General features: G+C 44.3%; 2 pseudogenes; both read right to left on the bottom strand.

Annotated features, from left to right (window-relative positions):
- Window positions 1–5,963: 5,963 nt before the first annotated feature.
- LOC138997340 (proteasome subunit alpha type-2 pseudogene) lies at window positions 5,964–10,002 on the bottom strand (annotated as a pseudogene).
- A 109-nt stretch (window positions 10,003–10,111) lies between these two features.
- LOC138997339 (protein BUD31 homolog pseudogene) lies at window positions 10,112–10,685 on the bottom strand (annotated as a pseudogene).
- Window positions 10,686–18,251: the final 7,566 nt, after the last annotated feature.

Here is an 18,251-nt window from a genome sequence, read left to right as displayed (position 1 = left end):
ACACACACACACACACACACACACACACACACACACACAAGCGTGGGCGCACACGCGGAAAGTAAAACAAACAAACAGCTACCAATGCCCTCTGCACCCATTGCGTTCTGGTGCCGGTTCTCAGCAAGCTGACCTGCGGTGCAAGAAAACCCTCGTCCCGCCACCCTCGAACTGGAAACCTCCGTTCACAGGAAAAGGAGCTCGGACTTGGGAAGGAGGCAGCAGATAATTTTTAAAACGCCTCAGTATGGGTGCTCGGAGTTCAGTGTGACTAAAGCACAGACGTTGCTACGAGTGACAAAGTTGTGGGACCCTGGAAACTCAGAAAACTCTTTCTTGATTGGCCAACACGTTTACAAAGGATGTGTTTCTGCAGAGGAGAGAACTGTCCTAGAGCAGCCGTAGATTTTCTAAGTTCCCTCAGACAGTGAGCATTTTAAAAATTAAAATTCCTGCTCCCCTGGCTCTTGGGGGCCGGGAGTGGGTGAGCCCCGCTGAGAGCTAACTTGAGAGAAAGCTGGCTGAAGGGGTGAGGCAGTGGGAGGAGGGGGCAGGCGTCTTAGACTGTTGATGGAAAAACAATTCTAAGAACTGCATCAAAAGGAAGATTTCATCTTTAAATATGTTGGAAAAAAATTACCATTTGGCTACAATTCTGCACCAGGCACTGCTTTGCTCTAAAGCTGATTAGAACCTTCGGAGGGGCTTCGGCGGTGAGCAGACCACAGGCCGGTTGGTCTCGGTAGGGTTTCCCACATTCCTGTAGGGTATTTACTTCTGTGGGGTTGGGGCGCATAGCACTCCGCACGCCGAGGTGCTGGCCGGAGCCCGGCCGCAGCAGCTGTGGATTTTGGCTGCCCCAGAGGCCCAGGATCCGTGCGGCTGGTGTCTGCCTGGCCCGCTGAACACCACGCGCCGGGCCTTCTCCGGGCCTGTGACTGATGCTTGCCACCGAGTCACCGGGAGAGGGCCACCCTCTGAAACACTTCATCCAGAGTCTGTGCTGATTGGAAAAAAACATTAACATCTTCCTGGGTCTCTGGGTGAATTGGGGGGTTTTAGTGTGTTTTTTTGTTCATGTGAATCACTTAGCAAATGGTAAATCCCTTCACTCCATTCAAAACAACTTCAGTTCCAGAGACGCCGTCACTCGGGGAACTCTGATCCTGAAGCCCCGCACGCAGCGTTGGGATGGCTGCCTTTGCTGTGACCACTCATCACACGTTTCTTACACAAACGGCCGTCTGATGAGTTGCCAGACTTAAACCATTTGGGTTTTCAGTGATGCTTTTGGACCTGGGGCAAGTTTCTGTCAAGGGGATCTGCTCCAAATGCTGTTCCCTCCATTCGCCTGCTGCGGAGGCGTCCCTGCACTGTGGGTGCCCCCAGCACCGCTGGCCCTGGCTGGTGTCTGCTGCCCCGCCAGACAGTGAGCATGGAGGAGGTGACCCGTTTCCACACAGTCAAGTTCCTGTGACACTACCCTTGAGCCCAGGGTGAGAGAACAGAGCAGGCGTGCCAACAGTGGGGTCTCTCTCACTGTCCTGGCAGGGTCCCGGGCTCCACACTGCCCCTGGCCAAGGCTGGTTTAGGGGGTCCTCCTCTGTCTCTCTCAATGCTAGCACCTTGGAGTGGGCGAGGCTACCTGGTGTCTGGGAAGGAGAAAGACAAGTGGGGAAAGAAGAAGTATTTGCTGGTTGCCCTGAAGAGTTTTCTCTTGTTGGGCAGACAGATGTGCCCTCCCATTGCAGGCGAGGTCGATCTTCGTGTTTGTATTTTGGGAGGAGTGAGCTGTGGGGGCCTGGAAGGTGATTACCACCATCAGCAAGGTCCCAGATCAAAGATTTAGGGACACATCGGCTCAGCGGTGGCTGCCACCACAGAATGCCACCTACGGGGACTTAAACCAAAGACATAGACTTCTCACAGTTGTGGAGACTGGAAGTCCAACATCAATGTATTGGCAGGGCTGGTTTTTCCAGAGGCCTCTCTCTGCCTTCTCTGTGTGGCTTCACATGGCCTTTCCTCTCCAAGTATGAACGCTCTGGTGTCTTTTCCTCTTCGTATAGGGACACTAGTCCTGGCCAACCAGGGCCCATCTTTATGACCTCATTTAACTTTGAACACTCCCCTAAGGCTGTATCTCCAAATGCAGTCATGTTGGGAGTCGGGGCTTCAACGTACAGATGACAGGGGACACAATTCAGTCCCTAGCACGCGGGAATTTCTATTTTCAGTCTGTGGCCACAACAGCACAGAGCTCTCTACGTTTCTAAGTATCTTTACAACATGCCACCATCTCAGCACAGGCCCCCAAGCCAGCATGCGTGGGCAAACTGAAATCGGGTGTCTTTCCCGTTGGTCTCAGGAGAGGCAGATCTGGGCAAGAGCTAAATTCTCTAACCCACAAGTCTGGCATCTTGAAGGCCCCAGGGGCCTTACTGACAGACACTGAGCCCAGGGTGAGAAGAGGTATTGGAAGGGTTGCTGGTTTCTCTATTCTAATGTTATAGTGAAGTGCAGTTGACAATATTTGTTGTTTTGAATAAGTCATCTGTCACCAGATAGAAATTCAGAGGGAGGGAGTCTGTCTCCTTAAAAACCCCTCACTTCTCTCCCGTTTCCTTCGTTCAGAGATCATGCATACCCGTAAAAACCCATGGGCACGTAGGTTTCCTCTGTGCTCACACCCCTTGCCACACCTGCTGCTTTCCCTTAGCTTATCCCCAGCCATCCGCTCTCATTAGCACGACTGACTTCACACCTTAGCACGGCTGCGTCGTGTTCCACCGTGAAGGTGACCCATGCTGATTTCACCAGGTCCTTGCTGCGCCCACATCTCTGTACCACACAAACCTAGGAATGCGATTGCTGTGCCCACGTGCCTTTTAGATGTTGGTGCATGAGTTTAGATACTCAATGGCAAGGTTGTCTCACTTCGGCCGAAGCTGTGCTCTAACGTTCCTTCTGATCTTTGTTAGTCTGACGGGCACATGTGGCCTCTCCTGGTTTGGGTTGGTCTAATGGCAGTTCTGATGCCAGGAGGACAACGTGAAGGCCATCTGTTCCAGCCTAGGGGGAGTGTGTCTTTCACGGTGCAGGTGTCTGTGTGGCTGCAGTCACACTCACACACACACACACACGCACGCACACACCCACGCACACACACACTGGGCTTGGTTTATCTCCAGGAAGGTGAGTTTGTCCCCTGTTGGAGCAGTGGGCTGGCCCATTCCGGAAGAATTGGGGGCTTGAAAGAGGACCTCCAGGGGCATCATTTGTGCCATTGTGTCCGGCCGTCAGCAGAGGCTCTGCACTGGTGTGTATGTGTGTGTGTGTGTGTGTCTGTGTGTGTGTGTGTGTGTATGTGCGTGCACGCGTGCGCATGTGTGGAGGGGTTGCTCACAGTGTCTACTCCCAGAAGGACATGTAAACCGTGTGTGCATTTTCAGTGGGGAGTTCCTTCCCAGACCTGTCACAGAATCAGAGTGGGGATGCAGCCCTAGCCGGTTTGGCCAAGTGGATAGAGTGTCAGCCTACAGACTGAAGGATCCTGGGTTCAATTACGGTCAAGGGCACATGCCCGGGTTCCAGGCTCATTCCCCGGTAGGGGGCGTGGAGGAGGCAGCCGATCAATGATTCTCTCTCATCATTGTTGTTTCTATCTCTCTCTGAAATCAATAAAAACATATTTTTAAAAAAGAGTGGAGCTGCAGAGAGCACCACGAGGCCCAGTAGAGATGTGGCTCCTCCTTCAAAGTGAGGAAAGCAGGGCATCGGGCCGCAGCCTCTGGAGTGTGAACAGGAGCGCGGAGATTTATGGAGGCTCACAGCGTGCGGATGGTGCAGAGCGCTGTGCTGCCTGCCTGGAAATGGGAGAGGCCACCGGGAGCCATAATTTCTGATCCTGATGTTCCCGAAGTGGAGTTCGGACACAAAATATGGAGGAAACAGCTCCTTGTTGTCCCCATGTGCCTCTTCAATCAGAAGCTGTTAACATGTGCACTTTGGACTTCCCTGATGGCGGTATCGTTCTTCCACTTTTCTTATTCATTCATTTGAGTCACAACATTGACCGAGCCCTACTCTGTATTAGGAATGGAGGCGAGTCTCTACTGAAACAGCCACCTATGTGCCTGCTCACGCCCCACTGCTTTTCACAAAAGAGAGTAGAATCTGCTTGAAGAAGCAGACTGTCGTATTCATTTCCGCACTTTTTAAATGATTGTTCAATGACCGATACAGAGTAGGACTTCAAAGCCATTTGCACTGGAGCCTCCATCAGGCACACATTCAGTTAACTCCCTGGGTTGAGAATTTACCTGCATCATAGGACACTGCTCCATTTAGTTTCACCCTCTGGATGAATGCTAAGCCTGCTCCTGTGTTATAGGATGTGAACCGTGACAGGGACAGGAGTGAGTCTTCCTGGTGAGCAGGATGCTGGGACTCTCATCCCTGCATCTCCATTCCCATCACTCCTGTCATTTCTTCTTAGGTTTGGCCAGTCCTCTGCCAAGAACGGCTCAAATGCCCCGACCTCAGCTTGTAGACTTTCCTCTGGGCCCGTTCTTTGCCTGGCCCTGTGGGTCTCCGCCTTCAGCGTGCTAGACCTAGAATCAAGGATGTATACACCAAACCACTGTGCTCTGCAAGGAAAATAGAAAGGGTTGTCAGGGGACACTTTGACTGCATAACTGTGACTTAACTTGCTGACTTTAGAATCTCACATGTAAGATGTGACTCCATGGAATTGAGTCAAAAGAGGAAGGAAAGAAATCATTCTTTTCCTATCCTTGTGGGTCATTTGTTTCCAATATGTGGTAAGCTAAATTCATATAAACCTCTGCCTACAGCACATGGCTCTGGGGGCTAGAGTTGCACATTGGTGTGTGTAGCTGAGGCATGGTAGGAATGGTCAGGACTGGAGTCACAGAATAGAGTAGCTTTTGAATTTAGTCTTGATAGGGATCAGGAGGAATGGACCAGAACAAAAAGGGGATGGGAGAGTTGTACTAATAAAATGGTTCTAATGTTATAGTAATAAAAACAGCTATTGTTTACTGTGTATTCATTATGCACCAATTTATACATTTACTTATTTAATCCACAAACAAAGCTTTGAGGTAAAGCCCATTATACTATTACTAGAGGCCCGGTGCATGAAATTTGTACATGGGTTGGGTCCCTAGGCCTGTCCGGAGATCAGGGCTGTGGGCTGGGGCCTTCCTTCCCCTGCTGCCGGCTGCTGGAGGAGGCCTTCCTTCATTCTGGCTGCCCCCTTCATTCCACACCACCCCCTGTTGGTCAGTGTAGGTCATAGCGAGTAGTCAAACTCCCAGTTGGTCAAACTCCCGAGGGGACAATTTGTATATTAGCCTTTTATTATATAGGATATACATGAGGAAACTGAGGTCCAGGGAGGTGAAGCAAATATTGAAGCACAACTAGTAAGTGTCAGGATTGATATGTAAGCAACTCCAGAGCTTGTGGTGTTAACCAATTTCTAGAAGCAAGGATGCACTAAGTTGTGAGAATTTAAAGAGAACTGCAATAATGGTAACTCTGATTTTAAAAACACACATTTTTTAAAAGGCTCTTGATACATAGGACTGATAACCTTTCTTTCAGAAAGGGCATGTGTCTAGCAGATGAACTAGCTTTCAGTAACAAACCATAGCAGTCTATCAGCAATAGGAAGGACAATGGGGGATGGACAAAGACAAAAATAGGGGATGCTGCCAAGAAAGTAATTTATTTGAGTAAAAAGTCACATTTTCCCATCTCCAAAACAGATACCATCGTTGTCTTTTGACTCAAGCATTTAGTTAGTATATATATATTTGGATTTAACAGTTTATTATGAGTTATAAGTATCATTTTAAAAACACTGATCCATTAAATCATGTAGAAATAAGTATGCAAAAAGTTTGCAAAACAAACATACTTTAAACATGTTTAAGTATAGAGATTATCTGCAATTCCAGATTTTCAGTCACTTCATTATGCGATGGCAGCCAAGTAATCCTTAACTTCAGTTGGAGTAAGCCTCCTAAGTCCAGCTTCACTGCAGATTCCAACTTCTATGTTATCTACTGTCATCTGCCCTTCAAAGCTTTCCTTCAGGGTTAATATGGCTGTATGAATGGCATCTTCAAGTTCTAGATCTTCATTATATCTTTTCTCAAGAAAAGTTTTTCCATTCACATAGTTCTTTCCCATCGCTGTGGCTTTCCAGGCAAAGTAAGCTCCCGATGGATCTGACTGAAATAAATATGGTCGCCCCTCATTCCAACCACAAATTAGTAAAGAAACTCCAAATGGACGAACACCGCCTGATTGGGTATATGCTTGCATCACAGAAGCTACTCTCTGTACCAGCTGAGCTGTGGGAATGGGTTCTTGGTAAACAAGGTAATATTGCTGAGCTAGTTTTCGACCTCTGTGCACAAGCACTCTGTAACCTGGGCCCATGCCACTATATACCAAGCCTGTATGTTTGGCAATTGGCTCCACTTTGTGTACACTTCGCTCATCATACAGAATGGATTTCTGTTTCTTCTCTGTTGCTAATACCACACCATTTGCAGCTTTAATTCCCACTGAAGGGGCTCCTCCAGCTACAGCAGCCAAAGCATATCCAATCTGAACAAGTTTACCAGATGGGCTGAAAAGCAGTAACTGCGCTCTGCCATCTTCACCCGGAGAGCTAGTTTATATTTAACGTGATGACTGACATATTAGTGATTTCATCTAACATTCCCATCTATCTAGTTACTGTGTGCTTTCTATTCATCTTACCCATGGCATGTTGCCTTTTCTCTTCTTTCTTGACTTTATAAATGGTTGTTTTTATTATTTCAAACCTCCCTTTATTAGCTTCATAGTTATAAATAACTGTGTTGTTTTTTAGATTGCCATAGAAATTAAAACATGTATCCATGACTTGTTAAACTTCAATAAAAACTAGTATTTCTAAAAAAGACATACAACCCAATGTTTTGAATGGGAAAAAGGTTTGAATAGGCACTTCATGGAAAATCTCCAGATGGCCAATAAACATATGAAAAAGAGTTCAGAGTCACCAGTCATTAGGGAAATGCAAATGTAACCACAATAAATAGCGATATACACTCACCAGAATAACTATCATTTCAATCTGGAAAATTTCATTTGATTTATCTTCCAGTTTACTAATTCTCTCTTTGGTCAGGTCTAATTTACTAAGTTCTAAATTCCAGTTATTGTATTTCTGAGTTCTAGAACTTCTCTATGACTCACTTTTTGTTATTGTTGTTGTTTGTTAATCCTCACCCGGGGGATATTTTTTCCATTGATTTTTTTTTTTAGAGAGAGTGGAAGGGAGGGGAAGAGGCAGAGAGAAAGAAACGTCGATGTGAAAGAGCCACATCAATTGGCTGTTTCCTGAATGTGCCCCGATCAGGGCCAGGATCCAGCCTGCAACTGAGATACACGCCCTTGGCAGGAATCAAACCCATAACCCTTCAGTCCACAGGCCAACACTCTAACCACTGAGCAACTGGCTAGGGCTCTATGACTCCTTATTATAGTTTCCACTGTGACAAACTTCTCAATCTTGTCTTTTATTTCCTTGAGTATTTTAAGAAATTATTGAATATTTTAAGAAATTGTTGAATTCTGATAACTTCACTACCACCTTCCATGGCTCTGTTTCTAGTGTCTGTTTCTTTTGTTTTGGGGGTTATGTTGCCCCATCTCCTTATATTCCGTGCTATTTTTTATTCTGTGCTGGATATTTTGCATGAAAAATAAAAGTAGGGAATTTGAATCTTAGGACAATGTTATCTTCCTCCACAAGAGGATTTATGTGAATTTCTGGGGGATAAGGAATGCCATTATCACCGCAGGCTAATCAGGGATTCATTATTTTGAAGCGAGGCTTCAGTATCTGCAAGAGATGGTCAATTTTCAGTCTTCCTTTGCCCTTAAAGTGCAGTCCTTCAGAGTCTCAATCTAAGCCCTTGGAGATTTTTAGATCCTTCTCCTCGTCTGTGGCTTACACTTTGAGTCCGTTGAATTACCTGTTCAAGTGTCTCTGCCTCTTCAGCATGGCAGGTAGCAGATGAATTAAGTGGAGAGGAGACTGCAAGTCAACCTTCCCTCCTTGGACGTCCTTTCTCACCTGAATCTGGACCCTACAATTCTTCACTGCTGTTAACTTGCCATCAAACTTTTAAAAAAATTTTTTGCACTTTGTCCAAGTTTTCTAGTAGGTGGGCCAGTCCAAATGATCTACTCCACCAAGACCAGAAGTCTCTAGGACAGCATGCTGACCCAGGAGAGCTACCGACTTAGAAGGCAGATAGTGCCTGTGAGCTACAGTGATTCCTCAGGAGCTTAAATGTGGAAAAATCAGATTCTAATGGGTATTTGCCCCCTTTCTTCAAAAACGCTTGGTCCTGCTTAACAATGCAACAAGGTGATAGGTGAGGCAGAGAGCTTGTCTTGTGGGAGGCTAGATGACCCCATCGGAAATACTAGGGGGCATCGCTCATAGAAAGTAGGCAGGTGGCTCAGTGACTATGGAACACAATGCCTCCACAATTCCAACGCCATGCCTCCCAGTGAGTCTAATCGTAGCTGTAATCTCCTATGGCTCACCTATAGGGCTCCTGGGCCTCACTGATGGACTGCTTCCCTCTGCCTCATTGGCTCTCCTCAAACAGGTGTTTCCCACTCACATGATGGCATGAAGTAGCTGCCCTCAGCACCCTGAGAAAGCAATGAAAACCCAGCAGCTAGAACCAAAGCAATAATTCAGATATTTTAGCCATAAACTTCCTTTTTGCTTCTGTTAAAAAATATTTGGGGAAAATCTGATATGTAATTGTATTTTCTGTATTTTCTCACGTAGTCCTCAGAGCTGTCCAAAGCCAGTATTATCATCATCCCCATTCCACTGGCCTGGAGACAGGTTCAGAGAGAGGAGCCAACTTGCTGACTTTTCTCAGTTTGCAAGAGCTAGTTAGCTTCATTTACTGTGTAAGCTACGTAAGGGCTGGCAGGTACTTTGTCTGTTTGTCCATGTCTATGTTCGTCTGCTGTGTCATAATCAATGCTTGTTGAATGAATGAATGAATGAATTAGTTATTTAGTTAATGAAGTGGCACAGCTGGAACTTGAAACCAGCTCTTTTCATTCCATATCGGTGTGTTTCTCACTACCATGGTGACCCATACCACAAACAAGGAATAGTTGGCGACTCCTTCTGAGGCACTTTTATGAGGAAGTGAGGGATGTAATTAGCCCCTTAATGTGGACATAAATTCCCTGTGGCTCCAGTTAAGATGCAGATTCTGATAAGCTGGTCTGGATGGGGCCTGAGGTTCTGCACTACCAACCAGCTGGCAGGGGCTTTCCATGCTGCTGACTCGTGGACCATGCTGTGAATATCATGAGGCTAGGTCATCAGTGATGAGGAAACCCAGGGGTTAGGCATCTCACATGGGAGATGTAAGTCGAGAAGAGGTGATAAAGAGCTTTGACCTGAGAGCTTGAGTCCAAGTCCTGCCTCTGCCCTTTGTGTGGAATGTGGCCCATTGATTACTGCCCTGAGCCACAGTTGTGTTTAAACAGCCTTATTTAAATATCATTTACATACTATATCATTCACCTATTTAAAGTATACAATGCAATAGTTTTTAGTATATTCGCAGAGTTGTGCAACCATCACCACAATTAATTTTAGAACTTTTCATTACTTGGAAAGGAAACCCATTAACAGTCATTCCCCATATCTCCCTCCCTCCAGACCCTGCAACCATGAATCCACTTTTTGTCTCTAAGGATTTGCCCTTTTTGGACATTTCATATAAAAGAAATCACACAACATGTGGCCTTCTGTGACAGGCTTATTTCCCTTAGCACAATGTTTTCAAGGCTCATTCCTTTTCTTTACCAAGGTTTTATTTCTACAAATCACAGCTGATGAACACCAGCACCTTCACACTCGAAGACCATGCTCCAACTCAGGCGTGGGGCACCAGTCTGTGAGGAGAGCTGCTTTCAGGGATGGGGGTGGCAGGACAGGTAGAAACCTGCAAAGTGCAAAGTACTGGGTGGAGAGGGGTCAGGGCCCGGGGGCCTCAGCCAGAGCAGCCCAGCAGCTGCACTGTGTGCATTTAATCATCCGGCCCACTTCCAGCTTGCTTTTGGGGGACTGGCAAATGCAGCTTGTCCCCACGTTGGTGTCCCATGTCTGAGTGCATGCAAGCAGCGTAAGTTCTCATTCCCCTGCCTTTTCCATTTTGAGACCAGATTTTTGTCTGCCTAGCCTTCTTTAATACAATACAGGGTAGGGCACAAGTAGGTTTGTAGTTGTTCGTATGGAAAAATAATACAATAATTAATAAATAATGATATAAGGGTAAACTCTGTTTCACATACTCACAACTGTAAATCTACTTTTGCCCACCCTGTATTCATATGGTTCTCTGCTTATGGCTTTCTGCTTGTAGAACAGGCAAAAAATCACCAGGTTTTCAAGTGGTGGATCCTGAAGATGGGCCCCAGAGATTCACTTTCTTCTGCTCATGAGGTTGTGTTTCAGCTTCTGTCATCTTTTGATCTAATTCATCCAGCATTGGCTTGGTCAACTCCCAGCCCACTGGGGGAGCTTTTTAGCTTCTTTTGACTTTAGGCATTTTTCTCCCTCGCCAGGGTAGGGAAGTTTTCACCATTATTTATTCAAATAGGTTTTCTGTCCCTTTCTCTCTTCTCCTGCTGGGACCCCTGTGATACGAATGTTAGTATGCTTGATATTGTCCCAGAGGTCCCTTACGCTATCCTCATTTTTAAAATTTTTTCTTCTTTTTGATCTTCAATTGGGTGATTTCCACTATCGTCTGTTCCTGGTTGCTGGTCCATTCTTCTGCATTATCTGACCTGCTGTTGATTCCCTCCAGTATATTTTTCACTTAAGTTATATTCTTCAGTTCTGACCAGTCCTTTTTGTAATTTCAGTCTCTTTGTTGAAGTCCTCATTGAGTTTATCCACTTGTCTGCAGAGTTTGATAAGCATCTTTATAACTATGACTTTGAACTCTTTATCTAGAAGACAGCTTACCTCCATTTCATTTAGTTCTTTTTCTGGGATTTTGTCTTGTTTCTTTGTTTGAACATAGTCTTTTGTCTCTTAATTTTGCCTCTTTGTTTCTAGGTATTAGGTGGGTCAACTACATCTCCTGGTCTTGAAACAGTGGCCTTATTTAGAAGGTGTCCTGTGTGGCCCAGTTGTGGAATCCCCTTTGTCACCAGAGCCAGGTGTTCCCTGGACTTGTGTGGCCTCCTATTGTGGACACACTGGCAGGCAAGGATGGTCCCTGGCCCAATGGCTGTGAGGCCTGGCCATAACTGCTGTGGGCTCATCGGTGCACAGGGCAGGCCTGTGGTATAGCTGGCTGTGAGCCTAGACACACTATTGCAGACACACTGCTGAGTGTTGGTGCCAACTGAGATGTCCACCGGATGTGTCAGGGCAGGAGCTGCTTGGAGTGGTGACAGCCTGGGTGGGTCCTCAAGGAAATGCCAGGATGGGGTGAACAGTGTCAGCAAGGTTAAGGTGCCTGCCTGGGTCAGACCAACTAGGTGGAGGAAAGTCAAGATGGGGGAAATAAGGGTGCCCAACAGCACTTTTGACTGAGCAGAAAGTTTCAATGGATCCTTGTTCCTCTAGCACACACCCTAAAATTAGTCAGTGCATCACCTTCACCAATGACCCAGGTGATTTTCTTTATTTTTATATTGATTTGAGAGAGCGGGAGAGGGGAAGGAAGAGGGAGGGAGGATAGGGAGGGAGAGAAAGGGGGGGATGAGAATAATCTATTGTTGTTCCACTTACCTATGCATTCATTGGTTGATTCTTTTTTTTTTTTTAAATATATTTTATTGATTTTTTACAGAGAGGAAGGGAGAGAGATAGAGAGTTAGAAACATCGATGAGAGAGAAACATCGATCAGCTGCCTCCTGCACATCCCCCACTGGGGATGTGCCCGCAACCCAGGTACATGCCCTTGACCGGAATCGAACCCGGGACCTTTCAGTCCGCAGGCCGACGCTCTATCCACTGAGCCAAACCAGTTCCGGCTCATTGGTTGATTCTTATATGTGGCCTGACTGGGTGTCAAACCTTCAACCTTGGCGTACTGGAAAGGCACTCTAACCAACTGAGCTACCTGGCCAGGGCTGACCCAGGTGCTTTTCAAACTGCTGTCTCTGTGCTGAGATTGAGAAAGACTGCAGCCTGGGTTTCTTACAGCTCTTTGGCTGTCCCTAGTGTAAGTCCCACTGGTTTTCAAAGCCAGATATTATGGGGGCTCCTCTTCCTAGTGGTGGTGCCCCAGGCTGGGCTTGGACCCCTCCCTCTTCGGGGACAACCTCTGCAGTTGTGATATCCCTCCCACTTGTGAGTCACCTCCTGGGAGTGGGGACAGGGTGGATCCTGACTGGGCTTAGTCTCTACCCATCGCAGGGTGGCTTTTTCTTCATATCCGTAGTTGTGGAAAATCTGTCCAGTGAGTCTTCAGGTCATTCTCAGAGACAGCTGCTCTGTATGAAGTAGTTTTGGTGTCAATGAGGGGGGTGAGCTCAGGAACTTCTTTTTTTTTTTTTTTTTTTTTTTTTTTTATTATTATTTTTTTTTTATTTTTTATTTTTTTATTTATTTTTTTTTTTTTATTTTCCTCTTAAAGTATTACAAAGGGTATTACATAAGTATCCTTTCCCCCTCCCCCCCGCCCTTGACAAACCACTACCCTCCCTTACCCCCCAGTGTCTTATGTCCATTAGTTATGCTTATATGCATGCATACAAGTCCTTCGGTTGATCTCTTACTCCCCTCCCTCCTGCCCCCCGACTCTCTCTGGCCTTCCCACTGCAGTTTGACAATCAGTTTGAGGCAGCTCTGCCTCTGTATCTATTATTGTTCAAAAGTTTGTAATGGTCTTTATTATCCATGAATGAGTGAGATCATGTGGTATTTTTCCTTCATTGACTGGCTTGTTTCACTTAGCATAATGCTCTCCAGTTCCATCCATGCTGTAGCAAATGGTAAGAGTTCCTTCTTTTTTACAGCAGCATAGTATTCCATCGTGTAGATGTACCACAGTTTTCTAATCCATTCATCTACTGATGGGCACTTAGGCTGTTTCCAGATCTTAGCTATGGTGAATTGTGCTGCTATGAACATCTGGGTGCATATATCCTTTCTGATAGGTGTTTCTGGTTTCTTGGGATATATTCCTAGTAGTGGGATCACAGGGTCAAATGGGAGTTCCATTTCCAATTTTTTGAGGAACCTCCATACTGCCTTCCATAGTGGCTGCACCAGTCTGCATTCCCACCAGCAGTGCACAAGTGTTCCTTTTTCTCCACATCCTCTCCAGCACTTGTCGTTTGTTGATTTGTTGATGATGGCCATTCTGACAGGTGTGAGATGGTACCTCATTGTTGTTTTGATTTGCATCTCTCGGATGATTAGTGACTTTGAGCATGTTTTCATATGTCTCTTGGCTTTCTGAATGTCCTCTTTTGAAAGGTGTCTATTTAGATCCTTTGCCCATTTTTTGATTGGATTGTTTATCTTCTTTTTGTTAAGTTGTATGAGTTCCCTATAAATTTTGGAGATTAAGCCCTTATCAGATATGACGTTGGCAAATATGTTTTCCCACGAGGTGGGTTTTCTTGTTGTTTTGTTGATGGTTTCTTTTGCTGTGCAGAAGCTTTTTATTTTGATGTAGTCCCATTTGTTCAGTTTCTCTTTAGTTTCAACTGCCCTAGGAGCTGTATCAGTGAAGAAATTGTTTTGGCATATGTCTGAGATTTTGTTGCCTTTGTATTCTTCTAGAATTTTTATGGTTTCCTGTCGTACATTTAAGTCCTTTATCCATTTTGAGTTTATTCTTGTGTATGGTGTAAGTTGGTGCTCTAGTTTCATTTTCTTGCATATGTCTGTCCAATTTTCCCAACACCATTTATTGAAGAGACTATCTTGGCTCCATTGTATGTTCATGCCTCCTTTGTCAAAAATTAATTGAGCATATTGGTTCGGGCTAATTTCTGGACTCTCTATTCTATTCCACTGATCTATATGTCTGTTCTTGTGCCAGTACCAGGCAGTTTTGAGAACAGTGGCTTTGTAATACAGCTTGATATCTGGCATTGAGATCCCACCTACTTTGTTCTTTCTCAGGATCGTTGCAGCTATTCGGGGTCTTTTTTTATTCCAGATGAATTTTTGGAGAGTTCGTTCTAGATCTTTGAAGAAGGCCATTGGTATTTTAATGGGAAGTGCGTTGAATGTATAGATTGCTTTGGGTAGTATGGACATTTTAATGATGTTGATTCTACCAATCCAAGAACATGGTATGTTCTTCCATCTGTTTATGTCTTCCTCTATCTCTTTTTTCAACGTCCTGTAGTTTTCTGAGTAGAGGTCTTTAACCTCTTTAGTTAAGTTTATTCCTAGGTATCTTAATTTTTTTGGTGCGATGGTAAATGGGATTGTTTTTCTGATCTCCCTTTCTGAAAGTTCACTGTTGGTGTATAGAAATGCCTCAGATTTCTTGGGGTTAATTTTGTATCCTGCTACATTGCCAAATTCATGTATTAAGTCTAGTAGTTTTTTGATGGAGTCTCTAGGGTTTTGTATGTATAATATCATGTCATCTGCAAATAAGGACAGTTTTACTTCCTCTTTTCCAATTTGGATGCCTTTTATTCCTTCTTCTTGCCTAATTGCAATGGCTAATACTTCCAGTACTATGTTGAACAGGAGTGGTGAGAGTGGGCATCCCTGTCTTGTTCCTGTTCTTAGGGGAAATGGTGTTAGTTTTTGTCCATTGAGTATGATGTTGGCTGTGGGCCTGTCATATATGGCTTTTATTATGTTGAGGTATGATCCTTCTATTCCCACCTTTCTGAGAGTTTTTATCAAAAATGGGTGTTGGATTTTGTCGAATGCTTTTTCTGCATCAATTGATATGACCATGTGGTTTTTTTCTTTCAATTTGTTTATGTGATGTATCACATTTATTGATTTACGGATGTTGTACCATCCTTGCATCTCTGGGATGAATCCTACTTGGTCATGGTGTATGATCCTTCTGATGTACTGCTGGATCCGATTTGCTAAGATTTTGTTGAGGATTTTGGCATCTATGTTCATGAGGGATATTGGCCTGTAATTCTCTTTCATTGTGATGTCTTTACCTGGTTTTGGTATTAGGGTGATGCTGGCTTCATAGAATGAGCTTGGAAGCGTTCCTTCCTCTTGAATTTTTTGTAGTAGTCTGAGGAGGGTAGGTTTTAGTTCTTCCTTGAATGTTTGGTAGAACTCCCCTGTGAAGCCGTCTGGCCCTGGGCTTTTGTTTGCTGGAAGCTTTCTGATGACTGCTTCAATTTCTTCCATAGTTATTGGCCTATTGAGGTTTTTAGATTCTTCCTGATTGAGTTTTGGAATGTTGTATTTTTCTAGGAATTTGTCCATTTCCTCCAGGTTGTCCAGTTTGTTGGAGTAGAGTTGCTCGTAGTATTGTTTAACAATCATTTGTATTTCTGTGGGGTCTGTTGTTATTTCGCCTCTATCATTTCTGATTTGGTTTATTTGGGACCTCTCTCTTTGCTTCTTGGTGAGCCTGGCTAGGGGTTTGTCAATCTTGTTTATCCTTTCAAAGAACCAGCTCTTGGTTTCATTGATTTTCTGTATTGTTTTTTTGGTCTCTATTTCATTGATTTCTGCTCTAATCTTTATTATCTCCTTCCTTCTGCTCACTCTGGGGTTTTCTTGTTGCTCTCTTTCTAATTCTTTGAGTTGTAGAGTTAGATGATTGACTACCATTTTTTCTTGTTTTTTGAGATAGGCCTGTAGAGCTATAAACTTCCCTCTCAGGACTGCTTTCATTGTGTCCCAGAGGTTTTGGATTGTTGTGTTTTCATTGTCATTAGTGTCCAGGATGTTTTTAATTTCTTCTTTGATGTCATCGGTAACCCAATCAATATTTAATAACATGCTATTCAGCTTCCAAGTGTTTGAGTATTTTGGGTTGTTTTTATTGTAGTTTATTTCTAACATTATGCCATCGTGGTCTGTGAAGAAGCTTTTTATGATTTCAATCTTCTTGAATTTGTGGAGACTTTGCTTGTGACCCAATATGTGGTCTATTTTTGAATATGTCCCATGAGCACCTGAGAGGAATGTATATTCCGCAGCTGTGGGGTGAAGTGTTCTGAAGATGTCAATTAAGTCCATCTGATCTAGTGAGTCATTTAGGATTGCTGTTTCTTTGCTGAGTTTTTGTCTAGCGGATTTATCCAGTGATGTCAGTGGTGTATTAAAGTCCCCTACTATGATTGTATTGTTGTCGATCTCTCCCCTGATATCTTCCAGAAGTTTTCTTATGTATGTGGGTGCTCCTGCATTGGGTGCATATATGTTTACCAGGGTTATATCTTCTTGTTGTATTGATCCCTTTAGTATTATGAAGTGGCCTTCCTTATCTCTGGTTATGGCCTTCACTTTGAGATGTACTTTGTCAGATATAAGTATTGCTACCCCAGCTTTCTTTTCCTTTCCATTTGCGTGAAAGATATTTTTCCATCCCTTCACTTTCAGTCTGTGTGAGTCCCTTCTAATGAGGTGGGTCTCTTGTAGACAGCAGATGTATGGGTCATGTTTTTTTATCCATTCAGCCACTCGATGTCTTTTGGTTGGAGCATTTAGTCCATTTACATTTAAAGTTATTATTGAAAGGTATTTGTTTGTAGCCATTTCTTTTTGTGTGTGTGTGTGTGTGGCTGTTTTCTTTCTGAGCTTGATATTTCTTCTTTTTACACCAGTCCCTTTAGCATTTCTTGCATGGCTGGCTTGGTGGTGATAAACTCCCTTAGACTTTTTTTGTCTGTGAAGCTTCTTATTTCCCCTTCAATTTTGAATGATAGCCTTGCTGGATAGAGTATTCTTGGATTCAGTCCTTTGCTTTGCATCACTTTGTAGATTTCCGTCCATTCTTTTCTGGCCTGATGTGTTTCTGTTGAGAAATCATTTGATAATCTAATGGGAGATCCCTTGTATGTTACTTTCCGTCTCTCTCTTGCAGCCTGTAAGATTCTCTCTTTATCCTGAACATTTGCCATGGTAATTATGATGTGTCTTGGTGTGGGTCTTTTCGGGTTCACCTTGTTTGGGACTCTCTGGGCTTGTGTGACTTTTTTCTTCCCCACCTCAGGGAAGTTTTCTGATATTATTTCTTCGAATAGGTTTTCTAATCCATGTTCATCTTTCTGTTGTTCTGGCACCCCTATTATTCGTATGTTGTTTCGTTTCATGTTGTCCCAAAGCTCCCTTAGGCTCTCGTCCTGTCTTTTAATTTTTTTCTCCATTTGCCGTACAGTTTGAGTGTGTTTTGCTTCCTTGTCTTCTAATTCACTAATTCGGTCCTCTGCTTCTCCCAGTCTACTGTTGATACTTTCAATGGAGTTTTTTATTGAAGCTATGTCACTCTTCATTTCTTCTTGGGACTTACTTAAGTTGTTGATTTTTTCATCTGTTTCTTCTAGCTTCTTGCATAAGTAGTTGAGTTTTTCATCTGTTTCTTCTTGCTTCTTGAACATGTGGTGCATGTACTCTAGGAACCTTATTCTGAATTCTTTTTCCGTCATGTTGCATATCTCTGTCTCACTTAGCTGCTTTTCTGGCGAGTCCTCCTTTTCTTTCCTTTGGGGGTTTCTTTGCCTACCCATGTTTGATCTCGCTGACATATGTAGATGTTGAGGTGTTCAGTGGCTGCTCCCTGGGTGGCAGGGGCTCCTTGGGTTGTGGTTGCTGCTCAGACGGTTGCGGTAGCAGCTGCTTTCCAGTTGGCAGCAGCTCCTCTGGTGGGTGTTGTTCACAGCTGTGTTGGCTCTTCTGGCTGGTGGGGGGAGGCTTCACGTACAGTTGCTGTTCCACAGACAGAGGGTGTGGTGATCAGGAGGCTGTGGTGATCAGGAGGCTGCGGTGATCAGGGGGCTGCTGTTGCTTGGATCTGCTGCGTTGATTTAAAGGCACAAAATACAACATAGCAAGGCACAACGTACCAGGCACTGAACACAAGTATATTCACAATATTAATAACTCCAAATAAAGGTGACCACCCGAATTAAGAGAATTAGGGGATAAGGGAGAAAGAAGAGAAGAAGATAAAAGAGAGAACAGAAAAGAAAAATAAGAAAA

Source organism: Myotis yumanensis, unplaced genomic scaffold (genome assembly GCF_028538775.1).
Source record: "Myotis yumanensis isolate MYYU_CA2020_CCGP unplaced genomic scaffold, mMyoYum1.0.hap1 SCAF_18, whole genome shotgun sequence".
In the NCBI taxonomy this organism is placed as follows: domain Eukaryota; kingdom Metazoa; phylum Chordata; class Mammalia; order Chiroptera; family Vespertilionidae; genus Myotis; species Myotis yumanensis.
This window is presented reverse-complemented; position numbering and strand designations above follow the sequence as displayed.